Source organism: Amphiura filiformis, chromosome 20 (genome assembly GCF_039555335.1).
Source record: "Amphiura filiformis chromosome 20, Afil_fr2py, whole genome shotgun sequence".
Taxonomy (NCBI): domain Eukaryota; kingdom Metazoa; phylum Echinodermata; class Ophiuroidea; order Amphilepidida; family Amphiuridae; genus Amphiura; species Amphiura filiformis.
In genome coordinates, this window is record NC_092647.1 from 6841957 (window position 1) to 6859544 (window position 17588).

The following is a 17588-nucleotide window of genomic DNA, read 5'->3' on the forward strand; positions in this document are numbered from 1 at the left end:
TGAACTGGTATAACTCTTAGCACTCGTGATAAACGACGATTAATTTAGTAATAATAAAATGAAAACGCTGGGTCATTCACGACGTCATTTGTAATTTATGTCAAAACCTGGGAGGACCACACATCCGTGCTGCATGTATACGTGCTCAATCGATACTCAATGATCCAGACAATAGCGTTTGAATATACCGCCCTGCTTGACACATCTTGTCACTTGCGGGAAGATATACTATACGCCTACCCTAATAGCTTACAATAGATACCCCACCGTAAATAGCTCTGTTCGTTATCTCGCTGTGCTAGTTTATACACGCAGCGTACGGACTTTTGAACCATATTTTGTTCAAAAATGATAAGAAGGGACTGTTTTCAGCTAAAATGTTGGTTATCAGCAGATGCTTAATGATACCGGGAAGTGTTGCAGAAAGGTAAGCGTACTCTTTATTTATTCAAAATATGTATATCAATAAATTTAAATTTGAAATCCAAAAAGTAAATGTCAGGTCAAAATTCTCACCTTAGAATTATTGTGAAATAAAATCAAACCAAATTTAGGCTCCGCAAACAACGTCCAATTATTCCCATTGGTGTTTGCTACACGTGCATATAATAAATTATGATTTGGGGCTAATTTGAGAAGAGTTAATGCCTCGAGTTTCAAAATACACCGAGTGATGTTTTTTGATCAAAAACATCGACAATTCAAGACTCTGTAAAAACAAATGAAGAATTTTCTGGGATAATTGCAACTAAGTGCAATGAAAGTTATGATCTAAGCTACCAGATGCATCATTTCCTGACTATGATATTTAGTTGTGGGAAAAGATTACTTTAATGTTTTGGCGGGATTATTTCCCGCCAAAAATTTCAACCAAAAAGAGCATGTAGCCTTAAGTGGTAAGTAGAATAATAAAATTGGGTCGTGAGGGTGTAGATTGGAATGTTCCATACCTGTGCTCTTTGAGCGTACTTAGCTGACGCCGGAACAGCATTAAGACCTGGCGATCGCTCATCATACGCGCGAAGTTTCTTTTGTGTACTCTCGCGTTATTTACGAGTTCGCTCACGCAAGCCTTACTTATTGTCGACCCCGTCGGCAACATGCCTATTCCGTGTTATGGCCACATAAATATCTCAAAAAAGTAAATAACGCCCCTTAAATAATTTGGACACATTACACTGGCCAACAAAACTTAACTTTTTTTCTGGTGACTTGGATTTAAGAGTTATTTTAAACTAATTTGGGGTCGCTGATTTCAAATGGCATCTGTTTTTCCCTATCAGGTCAAGTTTTTTTCTATGACAAATGGTGAAATTTCATGAATTACTATTTAGAACACATATGTTTAATAAGCAAGGACAGGATGAATTATACTTTTTGCCTTTGTCTTAAAAATATTGTGTGGAATTGGACTGATAAATACAGCTTAATAGCAGACAATCATACATTCCCATGATGCTTTGCACCACATAATGGAGCTCTGAAACACATGAAACACAGACAATCCCGCAGACGGAAATTTGTTCCATAAACATGCTAAGGCAAATCTTCTTGCCAAATTAGTGTACCTTTATATAGTTGATATTATTATGTCAATATTTATGCATTTACCTTTTGACTTTGAATTGGGTTCATGTGATTTAGTAACTTTATGGACCCGGGCAATACACCCTCTCATATAAGCGGGGGTATACCATAGAGTGAAAATTTGACGTGAATTCAGGGTTGTTGATTTTTTGATTTTTAAAAAATCAAAAAATCTGATTTTTTGATTTAAATCGGATTTTTTGATTTAAATCGATTTTTTTTGATTTTTTAATTTTAAGAACTGCTATACCCCATAATAAGTTCAAAAGAGACCAGTGGAATGCTAAACATATGCACAATACTATCAGGTATTTACAAAAATTCAAAACGTGTTTTTACATGTGAAAATTTCAAAGAAAAAAATTGGCAAATATCATGAGGAAAAACCTGTTGAATTCGGCACCTTGGAGATGAATTTTTAACAAAAGATAAAGTGACATCATAAAGGTATTTTGATTGTATCCAAAGGTTGTAGAAACATCAGGAATGATGTAAAACAGTCAAATTAAGAAAGAAATTAAGTTATATTTATCAAAATGGTAAAAAATGAAAAAGTTGATTTAAATCAGTGATTTAAAAAAAAATCAAGTGATTTAAATCGCGATTTAAATCACTGATTTAAATCGACGTGATTTAAATCAATCAACCCTGCGTGATATGCAAAAACTAATATAATGCTATATTTGAAATCAGCGACCCAAAATTACCTAAAAACAACTCTCAAACCAAAGTCACCAAAAACTGTGTTGGGCAGTGTTATTTGTAGCAATAATTGACTAAATATTGACGTCACAGCGTACATTTAAATCAATGTAACCCAAGATTTGAAAGCTGCAGTAAATTCTATTGATTTGTATTCAGTATAATGGAAGGAAATCTGTGTAATGAAATCGGAGTGTTTTAGTATTGTTGTAAGTGCAACTTTCAAATCTGGACCTCACTACATTAAATTGACCGGTGTTTTATTCTTTTCTAGGCTATTGTATCAAATGAGGTGTCAAAATGCGCAGAAATAAATTCTGCTTCCAACGCTTTTTACAGATTTGTAATACAATAGCCCGTTTTTTAATAATGACCATTATTTAAGGGGGTGGGTTAGTTACTTTGTTTGAGATGTTTGCTACAATAAGTACTACTGAAATTGACCAGCATCTGAGAACAAATCAGAATGGATTTAGAGTTGGTAGAACGACTGTTGGACACATCCTTGCACTACGTAGGCTGATTGAAGAGGTAAAGGCGCATAACCTGCCAGCGATAATAACATTCATCGACTTCAAGAAAGCTTTCGACACCATCCATAGAGGCAAGATGTTGAAAATACTCCATTGCCTACGGTATGCCGGAACTCATTGTTGAAGCTATTGGCAAAATGTACCAAAACACAAAAGCGAAAGTAATATCACCAGATGGCGAGATAGAATTGTTTGAAATCTTAGCAGGAGTACTTCAGGGGATACCCTCGCCCCATACCTGTTTGTGATTGTCCTCGACTTTGTACTGAGAATAGCTATTGAAGGAAACGAAGAGGAGCTAGGATTCCATCTGGAAAAGAGGCGAAGTAGGAGAGTTGGTTCAGTCGTGGTGACAGACTTTGATTTTGCTGACGACATTGCACTGTTGTCTGAGGAAATACCCCAAGCACAAGAACTGCTTCATAGAGTGGAGACTTCAGCTGCTAAAGTGGGCCTGAAGATATATGTAAGTAAAACAAAGTATATGTCCTACAATAACAGGAGAGAAAGCATCACAACAAATGAGGGTGTAGAACTAGAAGCTGACACACAAGAAGAATGATAAATGATATGGGTTTTATAAAACCGCAAGGTTGGATATTGTGGTGTCATTTTTGCCCATGTGCATGATTTTTCTGGGGAGGAGGAAAACGCCTAAAAATTCGTTTTGATACATTATTGGTCTTAAATCAGGGCTATTTTAACGTGCCTCCTGGCACGTTTGTGCAGTGAGATTAAAAATCCGTGCAGTGAGAATTAAAAATCAGTGCTTAAAATATTTCTATGCCATTCAAGTTTCAACCCAGTCGAATGACCAGGAAATGAAGTTCTTCCGCGAGGTAATATCGAGTCGCAAATAATATTATGTAAGAATGATATCTAGTATTTTCCTCTCAGTAAACAATATTTTTTATTCAAAAAATTTCCTTACAACGCCTCTAGTAGGTCTATAGGCAAAAACAATGGTGCAAGTGAAAAGCACCCTTCTTGGCAATTAGAAAATAACGTTGTAACATGATGCTTACATCAACGTTAAGGGCACAGTTCATTAACCTATAAGTGTGCAATATTTGTTTGTCTTTTTTCTTGAGTGACAAAGAAAACAGTATTTACCATGACAAAATCATTGACATGCACAAATTTTACAGCAGAATGTGAAATATGCATTTATCTTTTAATCTGTTTTAAGAGGAAAAAGAGAATCATTATACCAGTATCATGATAAAACAGTAAAAACAATTTTGTATTGTTGTGTAATTGATGCATTCTTTTGATTTCACGAAGGAACTCTTGATAAACTTGATGTTATCATTGATTTATATGTACAGCCAAAAGTGGCACAATTGTAATTTTACCCTTTCGTTATTAACTAAACATATCTCGAGATTAAAACAAGCACATTGAACAGAACAAACGGCATTTGAGAGCTACGACTACGCCCTTGATGTTGATGTAAGCATCATGTCACAACGGTATTTTATAATTGCCAAAGAGGGCGCTTTTCACTTGCACAATTTTGAGATAGGCTGTAGTTAAACTGATTTATCAAATGAAACCTACTTCATCGACGCCTATATCAGCAGTAGGCAAGCCATAATAACAACTTACTTATAATCATGATAATCAATCAAATTGTTATTCATCTTCAATATCAGCTTAGCTGATTTATCAAATGTAACCTACTTCATCAAGGCCGATATCATCAGCAGATAGCTTAATTACTTATAATCAATCAAATAGTTTTGTTTTGTTTTTTCATTTTTAATATCGGCTCAGGGCTCAGCTGACATATCAAATGAAACTACTTCATCAACGCCTATATCAGCAGTAGGCAAGCCATTATCAACTTACTTATTCATATTAAACGAATCTTGTTTCTCTATTTACTTATAATCATGATAATCTTATAATCATGATAATCAATAAAATAGTTCTTCATCTTCAATATCACCTTAGCTGATTTATCAAATGAAACTACTTCATCAACACCGATATCAGCAGTAGATAGCCTACTTATAATTTATCAGTTTAACAAATTAACAAAAAAACATGTAGGATATCAGCAGTAGATATATAATAGCTTACATTATATTCACGCGAATAGTTCTTCAACAAAGGCATTAGTTAAGCTGATTTATCAAATGAAACCTACTTCATCAACGCCTATATCAGCAGTAGGCAAGCCATTATCAACTTACTAATAATCATATTAAACGAATCTTGTTTCTCTATTTACTTATAATCATGATAATCTTATAATCATGATAATCAATAAAATAGTTCTTCATCTTCAATATCACCTTAGCTGATTTATCAAATGAAAACTATTTCATCAAGGCCGATATCAACAGCAGTAGATAACTTACCTATCTTATCAATTTAACAAATCAACAAAAAACAAATAGGTTATCAGCAGTAGGTCTGATCTACAGACGTCGATTAGAAGTTGATTTCCGAGAGTGCACGATAGCCCCTTCCCCTTCTTCCAACTTAATAGGTGAGAGAGTGGTGGGTAAAGATAAAAGTATAGGTCTAAGCATGTCTAAGGGGATGGGTGTGTCTCGGGGTTTGAATATATACCTTTTACCTGTATAAGGCAGGAAACTAATTGGCCCATTACTCAGAATAGCAATTTTGCAAAAATATCAAGGTATCATTTACATAATTATCCATATCTTGAAAAGTATTGGTGCTATTTATATAATTTGAGTATCATTTTAAAGCTTATTGTCTAGTGCTTACATTTTTATTCAAATCATGAAATGTCAAAAATGCGACTTGTTCCTGGTTTTGTCAGAGCGGGTCACATATATGCCTTACCTTTTCTTCCCCGATCCTGGAGGTGGCCGTACTACATTGCCGATGGGGTCCTATGCCAGGCTGGTTCCCAATTCAATCAAGATTCCCTGATACGTAGGCTGTAATAATATTGTAAATAACAGCTGAAATAGACCAAATGTCCATGTATATTATTAGCCTAAAATATATATACAAAATTTCCGTCGGCACATTTTCACGGCGCGAGATAAAATTGTCAATTTTACATTATTGAAAAAATCGAGATGACGTTTACCGGGCCAATTTGCAACACTCCATTTTAGCCCCAAAAGGAAGGTGTTTTAATACCGAGTTAATGCACTATTCAAGTACTTCATCCATCCCACTTTCCCGGGGAATGTGAGGAAATGATGGGGCTTGTAATTTTTGGGCATTGGTTACAAAAAAGTACATTTACATCCCTATACCAATCATGGTCCAGTGCCCCACGCAGGCATAATTTCCCGGGATATGAGGGTGTGTTACCTGAATAGTGCATAGTGCATACAAAGAAGGTTCACTGGGAAACTTGATTTTGGTCGATTTCTGCCAAGTAGATGGAGCTTGCAAGCCCGTTAAATGCCACCTGGGCGAGGCCTTAGGGGAGGGGGGGGGGAGATCGTCAATCCTGGGGTAATGGGGAAACGCTTTGAAAAGTTGGGGACACAATATCAAATAGGCCCTACACTCCTCAGACACCCCCTGCATCGCTCAAGTTTTAGGTCTGTTCTAGACCTATAAATGTGACACTCGTGAATCAAATGGCTTTAATTAAAGGTTTCAAAACAATTCCAACCGATAAGAGGGACACATCCCTATCAGACACCCCTGGCCCTCTATTCCACTTTTACACAAAATATGTGTCCCCAGGCGCGGAAACGCCTCCTCCCACAACAAAACTTTTAAAAAGAGGAGAAAAGTAGAGAAAGGTAAAACGAAATCAAGTAGGCCAATGCCTAAAAAGCTGCAAGTGCACTCCAGCCACTCCTTGGCCCGGGCCTTGGCCCAAAAGCCTGTGGAAATTACTGCGGGCTTGTCAGTACGCAGGATCCGTGACATTTGTCACAGTAGGAGCCTAGTCAGTCTAAACGACGACAGAATCAATGCTGACTTCAACAAATTATGTGAATTGTGAGTCTGTCAGACAGTGAACCAGTAACATTTTGCAAATTGAACTCGGGCTCTTTTGTGCGAGGGTGTGTGACGGTGGGGTGTATGGGTGGTGGGGGGGGTGGTGTGGTGGTGGTTAAAGCAATTAGGCCTAATATAGTGTAAAAATGATGCACCAAGATAGCTTCCAATAAATTAAGCAATTATAGTAGGCCTAGCCTAATCGTGGAAAATGGTCCATGAATGTATGGCTTCAATGAGCTTTCGTTTTACATTTTACACAGTCTGTTTTAATAGTCTGCATAGCAGGAACTGCTGCTGTATTTTTAAAGCGGTCCTCAACCAAGGAAGTTTTACAGGCCACCCTTTTAGATTATGATATAGGGCCTACAGTAGAGCCTACCAGTGCAGTGGGGTATTGTTAAAATTGAACATTTCATAATATTGTTAAATCTGGAAGGAGATACACAGGGTCTAATGCAAATTTCAATCAAATTTGGCCTAGGCCTAACATGCCTAACAACAGTTTACATGACAACAGTTTACATGACAAGTTTAATTATGTAAGTCACCCAGTATCATTAGTAGGCCCTATATGTAATACAAACTTACGCTTTTCACCAAAGCGTAGTGCCCTCGTTCTCTCGGGTAGTCATGGCCCGAGTAATGGATCGTCTTCCAATCTATGGGCCTGAAACCTCGAAAAAAGTTTAGAGCGATAAACAATGATAAACGAGAAACACTTACTTTTCGCGATTTCGTTCCACATCTTCTTGTCTAGACTATGAATTCCCCTGATCAATATGAGCAACGTTCGACATAATTTTAGACTAGAAGATGCCAAAATACGAAACACCTTTTACCAAGCAGCCGGTTTGTGAAGCACAAATTTGTCAAATGGTTTCAACCGCATCACTTCCTGTCGCGTCGTCTGCGCAAATTGTTAACCTGAACAGAAACACTTGACAAGAATCCAACAAAAATATTTAAAAAAGCTCCTTTTACAATTTGTTGCGATAGTTAGCAGTTGTTATAGAATGGGTAAGACTGGTTTAATTTTAAGTTAGCCCGCATCAACAATTTTAAGTTTTACTCGAAGCACTTTTTTTGCGTGCGTAGTAACACGAATATAAAGTTTCACTTTGGTGCGCCGGCGGATAATGATATGCGGTAGCGCAGGTGCAATATGCACCTGTCAATCAGCTGATCAATGTTTGCATACCAGACGCAGGGCTAGGATTGAAGTTAGCGATTCTGCCAGGAGATTTGGTTTAAAATTTCGGGTGAATTATGTAGAATTTATGCAGGAGCTATTTTGCCAATCACATGACTACTTGTAAAATACAGTATTCACTTTAAATTTTTAAAGTTGCTGAAAAACAAAAGAAAACAAAAACATAATCAATGTCATGATTAAATCTGTCCAACTTCAACAAACATATTTGAAATTTGGGCAAAAATCACGCTTTTTATGATTTTTTTGACAATTGAGCATTGTTTAACAATTTTTGGTGCAAAATTTGCATGTATCAAAGTTGCTATAAATAAATAAATAAATAAATAAATAAATAAATAAATAAATAAATAAATAAATAAATAAATAAATAAATAAATAAATAAATAAATAAATAAATAAATAAATAAATAAATAAATAAATAAATAAATAAATAAATAAATAAAAACGTCTTCATGGCCTTTATATAAACTTGCTGCAAAACATTCAAAAAAAAAATATCAATAACATTTTGACAACACTGTTACAATGTGGTTGTATGGGGGGTGTTTTTTATATAAAACGTAAATCAAAAACATATTTATTGTCTATATAACCCGACATTTAAAGGGGCATTTCGTGATCCACAGCCTCATCCCCCCACTTTTCTCAAAAAAAGTTGAGATTTTTATATCACTGGAAACCTCTGGCTACAAAATGTTTATGTACAAAATATTTCTTGCAGATTGGGCTATTCCAGATAAAACATGCACCCCCCCTATAGAGGGCAAAATGTTTTTTTTCTAAAATGTCTGGAATTCCAAAGCATACTTGAGGAAGAAACCTGGATTTCCGGCCCTGTTTAGTGCATGTAAAATCTGGAAATCCATGGAGGGTATAGAGGGTTTTTTAAAATTGTCAAAAAAAAGTTGGAATTTTCAATTGACTTACCAAAAAAATCTGGAATTCCATTGCCCTCTATAGAGGGTTTCTAAAGATACCCAAATAAAATGTTGGAATTTTTCAATTGACTAGCAAAAACGTCTGGAATTCCATGGAGGGGTATAGAGGGTTTTTAAAATTATCAAAAAAAAAAGTTGGAATTTTCAATTGACTTACCAAAAAAAATCTGGAATTCCATCGCCCTCTATAGAGGGTATCTAAAATTACACAAATAAGTTGGAATTTTTCAATTGACTACCAAAAAGTCTTGAATTCCATGTTAGGGTTTTTAGAGTTATTTTAGGCGTGTATAGGTGTTTATTGTTGTAAAGGTTACATTATATTTGCTTTATCTGCATTTATTCCAAGTCATCTATGATGTTTTACATGTATAGGCCTAATATAGGCCCACCACCAAGGCGTCCGAGTGTGTTTGGCAGTAACCAGGCCCGTACGCAGGGGGGGTGCGGGGGTGCGACTGCACCTCCCCAAATTTGCAACTTATTCAAAAAGTCCCAAAATTGAAGCATTTGCGAGCGTAGCGAGCAAAAAAATCCGGTTTTATGGTTTTTGGTCAAAAAGGTCCAAATTTGGGGGAAAAGTCCACATTTCACAAAATCACCCCCCCCTTTGGAAAAAAAGTCCACTTTTTCAAAATCAGCACCCCCAAACAAAAAAATCCTGCGTTTGGGCCTGGCAGTAACGTACGCAGGTTTTCAAAGTCTGGTTCAGGGTCTCGATTCTCTGACTGTTTTAAAATTTAATAACTAATTCCCCAGTTTCCCCGATTAGGTGCATTATTTCCCCGATCTTTTTGACAAAGGGGGGCACATCCCCTGTCCCCTTTGCGCACGCCACTGGTGTTGGTATCCTAGGTAACCACTAAAATTAAGCTTCTCTTTGTGAAGGGTTGCTGTTCTCCTTACAGGTTTTCAATAACAATATGTGGTATGTAGGCCTACTAGTTTCTATATTAGGCCTAAAAAATGTTTGATTGGCGTAACATAATTTTAACATTTTTGTTAAACTGGGTCTTTAGGTCCATGAACTGAACCACACAAAGGGACGCATACTCTGTCGGCAGCACACATTTCGAACTATAAAAGGATTGTATCGTGAAACTCAGTTTCTTGCTTCAGCTCTTTCTAAAAATTCATTAGGGCAAAATTCTTTCTTTATGTCCTTAATTATTCTTTATTTATTCCTGTTCTTTCTTTCTTGAGGCCTAGATCTTTTTACCCTACTTTACAACACGAATATTGTTGTATTGTCAATGGAAGTCCGTAGAACGTTCGCCTAATGGCGCTATGGGCCCCTTTGATATAACTGGTATTTTAGACACAAACTTAAAGCGCCCTCCCACAAAATTCCCACCAGCAAATAAGGGCATGCACACACCTTAATTCTTGTTGTGATTTTTAGAGGAGGTAGCTCTCTCTTTGTACATGAAATTTACCCCAAGGCAAAGGAGCCATGTGCGCCATTAGGCGAACGTTTACGGTACATAAGAATTCAAACTTTCTTACTTTGGTTTGAGCTGAGACTAAAATACCTAAAGCCTCAAATGTTGTTTTTATATTAAATACATACCTGTATTTGAATGAAATAGATATATTTATAATAGGCTGCATGATAAATACATGAAGCCACATCAAGTAGAACGAGTGCAACCTTGCTGCAGTACCTTGTACTACGCAGGTGCTCCTTTGTTAAAAGGGAATTCCCTGATTGGGGAGTGGACATCAAAGAGCTCATATCTAAATTCGTTGGGGACTGTTACTTTTTAAAGTTTCAACGTCCGTATACATGTATACGACATGTAGCCTATGAATAAAATACGACATGACTCAAGTAATAATAAAGTGACCATTGGCGTACGCAGGGGGGGGGTGTTACGGGTGTGAAACACCCCCCTTGGATCTGTCCAAAAAATAAAATGGGAAAAAAGAAAAGGCAAAGAAAGAGAGAGAGGGAGAGAGATAGAGGGGAGGAGAGGGGGAAGATGAGCAAGGCATAGGGGACATACTATCACAATAATATCATAAGCCTATAGATGACTTAACAACCCCCACACAAATTATCTCACCCCTATACCCCCCCCGCTATACCCGGTATTGACCGGCAACATATGTAAATGTGTTTATTGTTGATACATGTCAACACTCCTCCCCCATCATCACACCTCTGGCAACGTACATGCGTAAAGGTTTTAATTGTTAATTGCCATGGATATACATATTTACACCCCTCCTCCCCTCCCACACACCCCACACCCCAGCAACGTACTTAAAAGTTTAAATTGTCAACCCCATCATCACACTTACAAAACTGTATCTCTTACACCGCATTTAATTGCGCCATGTTATCATCTGAAATCGTTTGCAATTTTTTTTCTGTCAAAACATGGTGCTAGTACGCCTACGCAAGCTTTATGTACTTCAGATGATTTTTACTTAGTAATCTAAATCTAATCGCTTTTCAAAAGAATATATTAAAATAAAGCATATTTAGACAGTATTTTGAATTGAAATAGTGTAAAAATTATGCACCAAATGGTTTCAATTGGACCTTCATTTTGCAACATATCTGAGGAGGAAAAACTTGTTCACCTCAAGTAGACCGTCATTTCACTCGTTTTCGGCTTTTTGAAACTAAAATTTTACAGACTAATACTAGTGCCAAAATGGTCCACCAAATCGCACCAATTAGGTCTTCATTTTGCAAAAGTTTCAAACTTCTCAGGGGGCACATTAGCACTACTTTCGGGCTCTGTTGCTATTTAGTATACTATCCAGAGAGGTTGCGTCCGTGAGGGTCACAGACTGCGGCTAGGGGCACATCCCCCTCAGACACCCCCTGCATAGTGGATAAACCCCGGGGATAAACAAGTGGCCATTTTGCTTCTGCTTTTGACATTTACCAATTTGTGTTTAACACAATTTATAGGCCTACAATTAAAGGGAAAACTTGTTCACGAAAGGCTTCATGGACCGTCATTTCACAAATTTTCGGCTTTTTGAAACTAAAATTTTACACACTAATAGTACCAAAATGGTCCACCAAATCACTCCAATTAGGTCTTCATTTTGCAAAGGTTTCTAACTTCTGAGGGGCACATCCCCTCAGACACCCCCCTGCAGAGTGGATAAACAAGTGGCCATTTTTGCTTCTGCTTTCGACATTTACCAATTTGTGTTTAACACAATTTATAGGCCTACAATTATAGGGAAAACTTGTTCACAAAAGGCTTCATGGACCGTCATGCGTCATTTCACGAATTTTGACTTTTTCAGACTAAAATTGTACACGCTAATAGTACCAAAATGGTCCACCAAATCGCTTCAATTAGGTCTTCATTTTGCAAAAGTTTTTACTTCTGAGGGGGGGCACATCCCCCCTCAGACACCCCCCTGGCGTCGCGCAAGCTCGACGCGATGTCCACTACGCGGCCATTTTTTATTTATTTTTTTATCATCACACCCCCTTGAAAAATTCCTGCGTACACTACTGAAAGTGACCTAGTTCTTTCCTTGCCCTGTGTTATAGCTATTATTATAAGATGAGCTCAAAGTGTATATTTCTACATTTTGAGCTCAAAATATTTAATCAATGATAATATAATGTATATTAGGCCTAAAAATGTTTGATTGGCGTAACATAATTTTAACATTCTTGTTAAACCGGGTCTTTAGGTCCATGAACTGAACCACACAAAGGGACGCATACTCTGTCGGCAGCACACATTTCGAACTATACATTGTAAAAGGATTGTATTGTGAAACTCAGTTTCTTGCTTCAGCTCTTTCTAAAAATTCATTAGGGCAAAATTCTTTCTTTATGTCCTTAATTATTCTTTATTTATTCCTGTTCTTTCTTTCTTGAGGCCTAGATCTTTTTACCGTACTTTACAACACGAATATTGTTGTATTGTCAATGGAAGTCCGTCAGAACGTTCGCCTAATGGCGCTATGGGCCCCTTTGATATAACTGGTATTTTAGACACAAACTTAAAAGCGCCCTCCCACAAAATTCCCACCAGCAAATAAGGGCATGCACACACCCTTAATTCTTGTTGTGATTTTTAGAGGAGGTAGCTCTCTCTTTAATACATGAAATTTACCCCAAGGCAAAGGAGCCATGTGCGCCATTAGGCGAACGTTTACGGTACATATAATTCAAACTTTCTTACTTTGGTTTGAGCTGAGACTAAAATACCTAAAGCCTCAAATGTTGTTTTTATATTAAATACATACCTGTATTTGAATGAAATAGATATATTTATAATAGGCTGCATGATAAATACATGAAGCCACATCAAGTAGAACGAGTGCAACCTTGCCGCAGTACCTTGTACTACGCAGGTGCTCCTTTGTTAAAAGGGATTCCCTGATTGGGGAGTGGACATCAAAGAGCTCATATCTAAATTCGTTGGGGACTGTTACTTTTTAAAGTTTCAACGTCCGTATACATACGACATGTAGCCTATGAATAAAATACGACATGAATCAAGTAATAATAAAGTGACCTAGTTCTTTCCTTGCCCTGTTATAGCTATTATTATAAGATGAGCTCAAAGTGTATATTTCTACAAGTTTGAGCTCAAAATATTTAATCAATGATAATAGGGATATCATATGTCTATACTGTGATGCGCATGCGTTGTGTGTGGGGGTGTGGGCTGTGGGAGTGAGTGTGATGCTGTTTTAAACAAATAGGCCTATAAAAACAAAATCTTTGCACAAGCTAGAATGAAGAGTGAAGACCCAAGTCCGGCTGGGGATCACCATTGCAGGGGATGAACCTATCGACCCACACCACTCTTCGTCATACATAAATTCCCCCAGCCACATTTCCCTAACATAATATGAAATTTAAAAAAAGGAAATTTAGTTCGGCAGAGGTGGGGCTCGAACCCACGCTGCACCGCTATCATGTATACAGTATCGACATATTACCAGCGCCTGTACCCTGACCAACTGACTTGTTGGGGCCATCTTGAAAATTTGAACATATAATCACAACTTCAATTACTTCATTACTTCAACATACCACGTGACAAGCAAAGACAGAAAACGTCATACTGCAGTTACTGTCCATTTTCCTATACACAATACACAGTGCTCTTACCGTTGACGCGTAACCTCTACAAATAGCGTATGTTAGAAGTATGGGTAATTGCCTAGTTAACGTCGGTGTGTGAAAAATAACCGGCCAATTCTAGAAAATATAGTTTTGTAACATGTCCTAAATTTTTAGCTAATTTAGATGTTTGGAAATATTCGTACTTTTAGGAAGGTGTTTTAGGAAGGATATGTAAACGACAGATAACACCAAAAAATATGAAGAAATTATTTCCAACCCGTGTTAAGTCTGCAAACCACCATGCTTCTCATTTTCAAGAACGCTGGTTAACAATAAGCAGAGTATTGTCTCATTTCGTAAACAAAAGCCCACACAGAATTGTTCTCTAGCGTTCGCTTTATAATCGTTCACCCAACTGAAACTATAATACCAGCTCATTGCTCCATTGTACATGTAAAGCAGAAACATATGTTGCGTGTATTTAACCAGAGAAGATATGATTTAATCAGTTGAGCTGTTTTCAATGAGTATTATCTTGGTTTAATAGCTTTTAATGGGGTTTAAGTCCTGCAAAGGTCGTGGTGAATTCCACTGTAGACATGACTGCATCATGTACCGTATTTTGGAATTTTATCTGCTTAAAAACATTAATGTGCAGAGCTACCATTAGGCCTATTAATATTGTTGAATTCTCAGGCGCATACAAACAATACGAGGGGCCTATGATACATACACAATTCATTTCGTGCATGCACGTGCCCTGCAAGGTAGGGAGCCTAGCCTACCATTTTTCTTGTAAGACGGTCTGGATTCGTAGTCCACGTAGGTCCCCAAAGTTCTTTCAGATATTAAAAGATTAAATTCCCATAAAGACGAAACAGTAATCTTTAGTGGGGACCTACGTAAATTTTACATAAAATTTCCGCCATCAATTCAGTGTTAATTTTATTATTCAGAAAATATTTTGGCGTATATAAAATTGAAATAAATTCTCTGCTTCCTAAACCACATAAACTGAAGCATGATTGGGTATCACGAATCGCTATATATAATGTACAGTTAATATTCAAATATTCTTTTACACATTATGATGCTTCAGTTTTTACACAAACAAGAATTTGTCTTTAAAAAAGATAAGTTCACGGATCAGGTGTATAGTACATATACTTTGAGCTACTTTGGTCTAACATTTAATATTCATATCTAACCTACTCTGCACTTATTCAACAATAAATAAGTGATATGAGGCTTAATAATGATACCTGTGTCTTGACTCTGAAAAACAATATTTTTTTAAACCTCATTTTGCATTTAGTTTTTAAGCCACCTCGAAGCCACCTACACTACAGGATCTCATTTTGCATTTAGGGTTTTTATTGCGTTGCAAAGTAGCAAAACTTTCTGGCCCAATTCGTGACTGGAAAAGGCTATCCCCTCTTACAACCTATCAACAGGTCTGATTTCTATAATGAGGTGTCACCGGGTTTCATGAGATAATAATACCAAATCTAAACACCATGAAATTCAATACATCACGACCAAGCTCACATTGGGCGCCCCATTCCTTTTCTAAAGGAATTTTTCTTAAGCCACCTCCTGGAAACAAATTTGGCTATAAACTACGAAGTATAAAGTCTAATAAATAAATAAAATAAATAAAATAAAATGAAAATTGTACATGTATGCAAGATGCCTTATTACTAAAGTAAACAAATTACACAGCCATTTGCTCTTGCTAGTTTTTGTCAGGGTCAGGGATATTTGTCTCATAGTCCTGCTTTTATGAACACTAATATTATACAGGTTACTACACATGGGTTATTACAAGAGTCAATAAACATTTGACCAATTAACTATAGATAATGGACTTAGTTTTATGCAATGTAGTTATATTGAACCTTTTCTGAAGTAAGTCGCCTGCTGCATAGTTTTATATACAGATGATATGTTTACTTTGTGATTAGGCCTGACCATGACCTGCTAGTTTGAGTAACCAATCAGTTATGTGCATTGTCAGCATGTGATGGTTATAAGCCAATTGCAAACATATTTATAAAAAAAAGGCTACAAAATTCCTACACTGAGCAGACTCTTTGCTGGGTTTAAGGGCTAAATAGTAAGTTGTCACGTGGGGCAAGATTAGATAAAGGCATACAAACTAGGGTATGAGATATTAGGAATTATTTCCTAGCCTCTTAACCACAGGGTTGGGCTATATAGCTATTCAAGACACAGGGTATGTAAGGGATAAACTGTGCATATGAGATGTGGGGGCAAATGGCATCATTTCACTGACATGAAAAAATATTTCATTGAAAACCCTCCCACTCAGCTATTTTAAAAAGGTCATCAGGCTTCCTCAGCATATCACATGTGTTATGGTATTATTTTGCGAATTGCCCCGTGGTACTTTATGGAGGGGAGACTTTTATTTAAATACGGTATAAAGGACGAGTGGCCAGTATTCGGTAGGGTCTACATAGCTTTACAAATTCAGAGTCTTGCAATTATGATTTTAGAGCCAAAGGGGTAACTATATATTATAAAATTATAAAAGTTAGAAAGTCAGTATTAAAAGCAAGTCAGTAAGATACACCTCTACACTACAGGCTGCACTCCATAGTAGGCCCACAGCTAAAAACGACACTGACAGAAAAAAAACTTTAAAAAGGGGAGAACTTTTTCATTTTTATTTTTTTCTACAATGCAAAATTGATCATTAAGAGGAGGAAGCAAATTGTATTGCCAATATGTTAACTTTAATTTTCCACTTTTATGCAAGAAATAAAAGAAGAAGATACAAATTCCTTTTAAAAGGGAAGCCAGCTTCAATGCAGAAGAGGTCTTGTAATTAGTTTAGGTGGAAGGCATTTTAGGATCACTCTTTTTATGATCCATCATGTTCCATGACAGTCCGGGATGACAGTCCACCAAACCAGGTGGTGGTCGCATTGCATTTTCATCGTCAACCGTGTAATTGAATGGGATTATTTTGAAAATTTAAAACGCTTGAAATTTCACAAACAAATAGGCCTATATGTTAATATAAATACAAGTTAAAACCATGGGGTTTGATAATAAACCCCCAAAACTAACCGAGTATTTGGAAAATGCCATACGGCCGGGCCGTTTCACAAGCTGCCGGCTCTATCATGCCATTCACCGCCTGCTCCAAACCATCAATGATAAGAACATGCACACAGAAAAACCAAACATTAACTCCTATAACTTCCTGTCAACTCTTTAATTAATTACTCCAAATTGTTCTGTCTTTTTGTCTTTTCTGCCTTTTAGGCCACCCTTAGCTCATTATTAATATAAAGAAATACACTGCAGTTTTTAGTTAATTGGCTAAAACTGCCATCCTACTTGCCTTATACATGCACATTAATTTTATATTAATTTATATATTAATTCGCAATTTATACATAGCACATTATAAAATGTATAAAGACTGATATTGTTCAATAGGCCTACATGTATATCAATTGTACCCATATCAAAAATAGGCCTTGAATTTACATCGAATTTTTCCTGTTGAAAAGACAAAACTGGTGTTTAAGATATCAATTATTTCATAAATGACATTTTGAGTCATTTT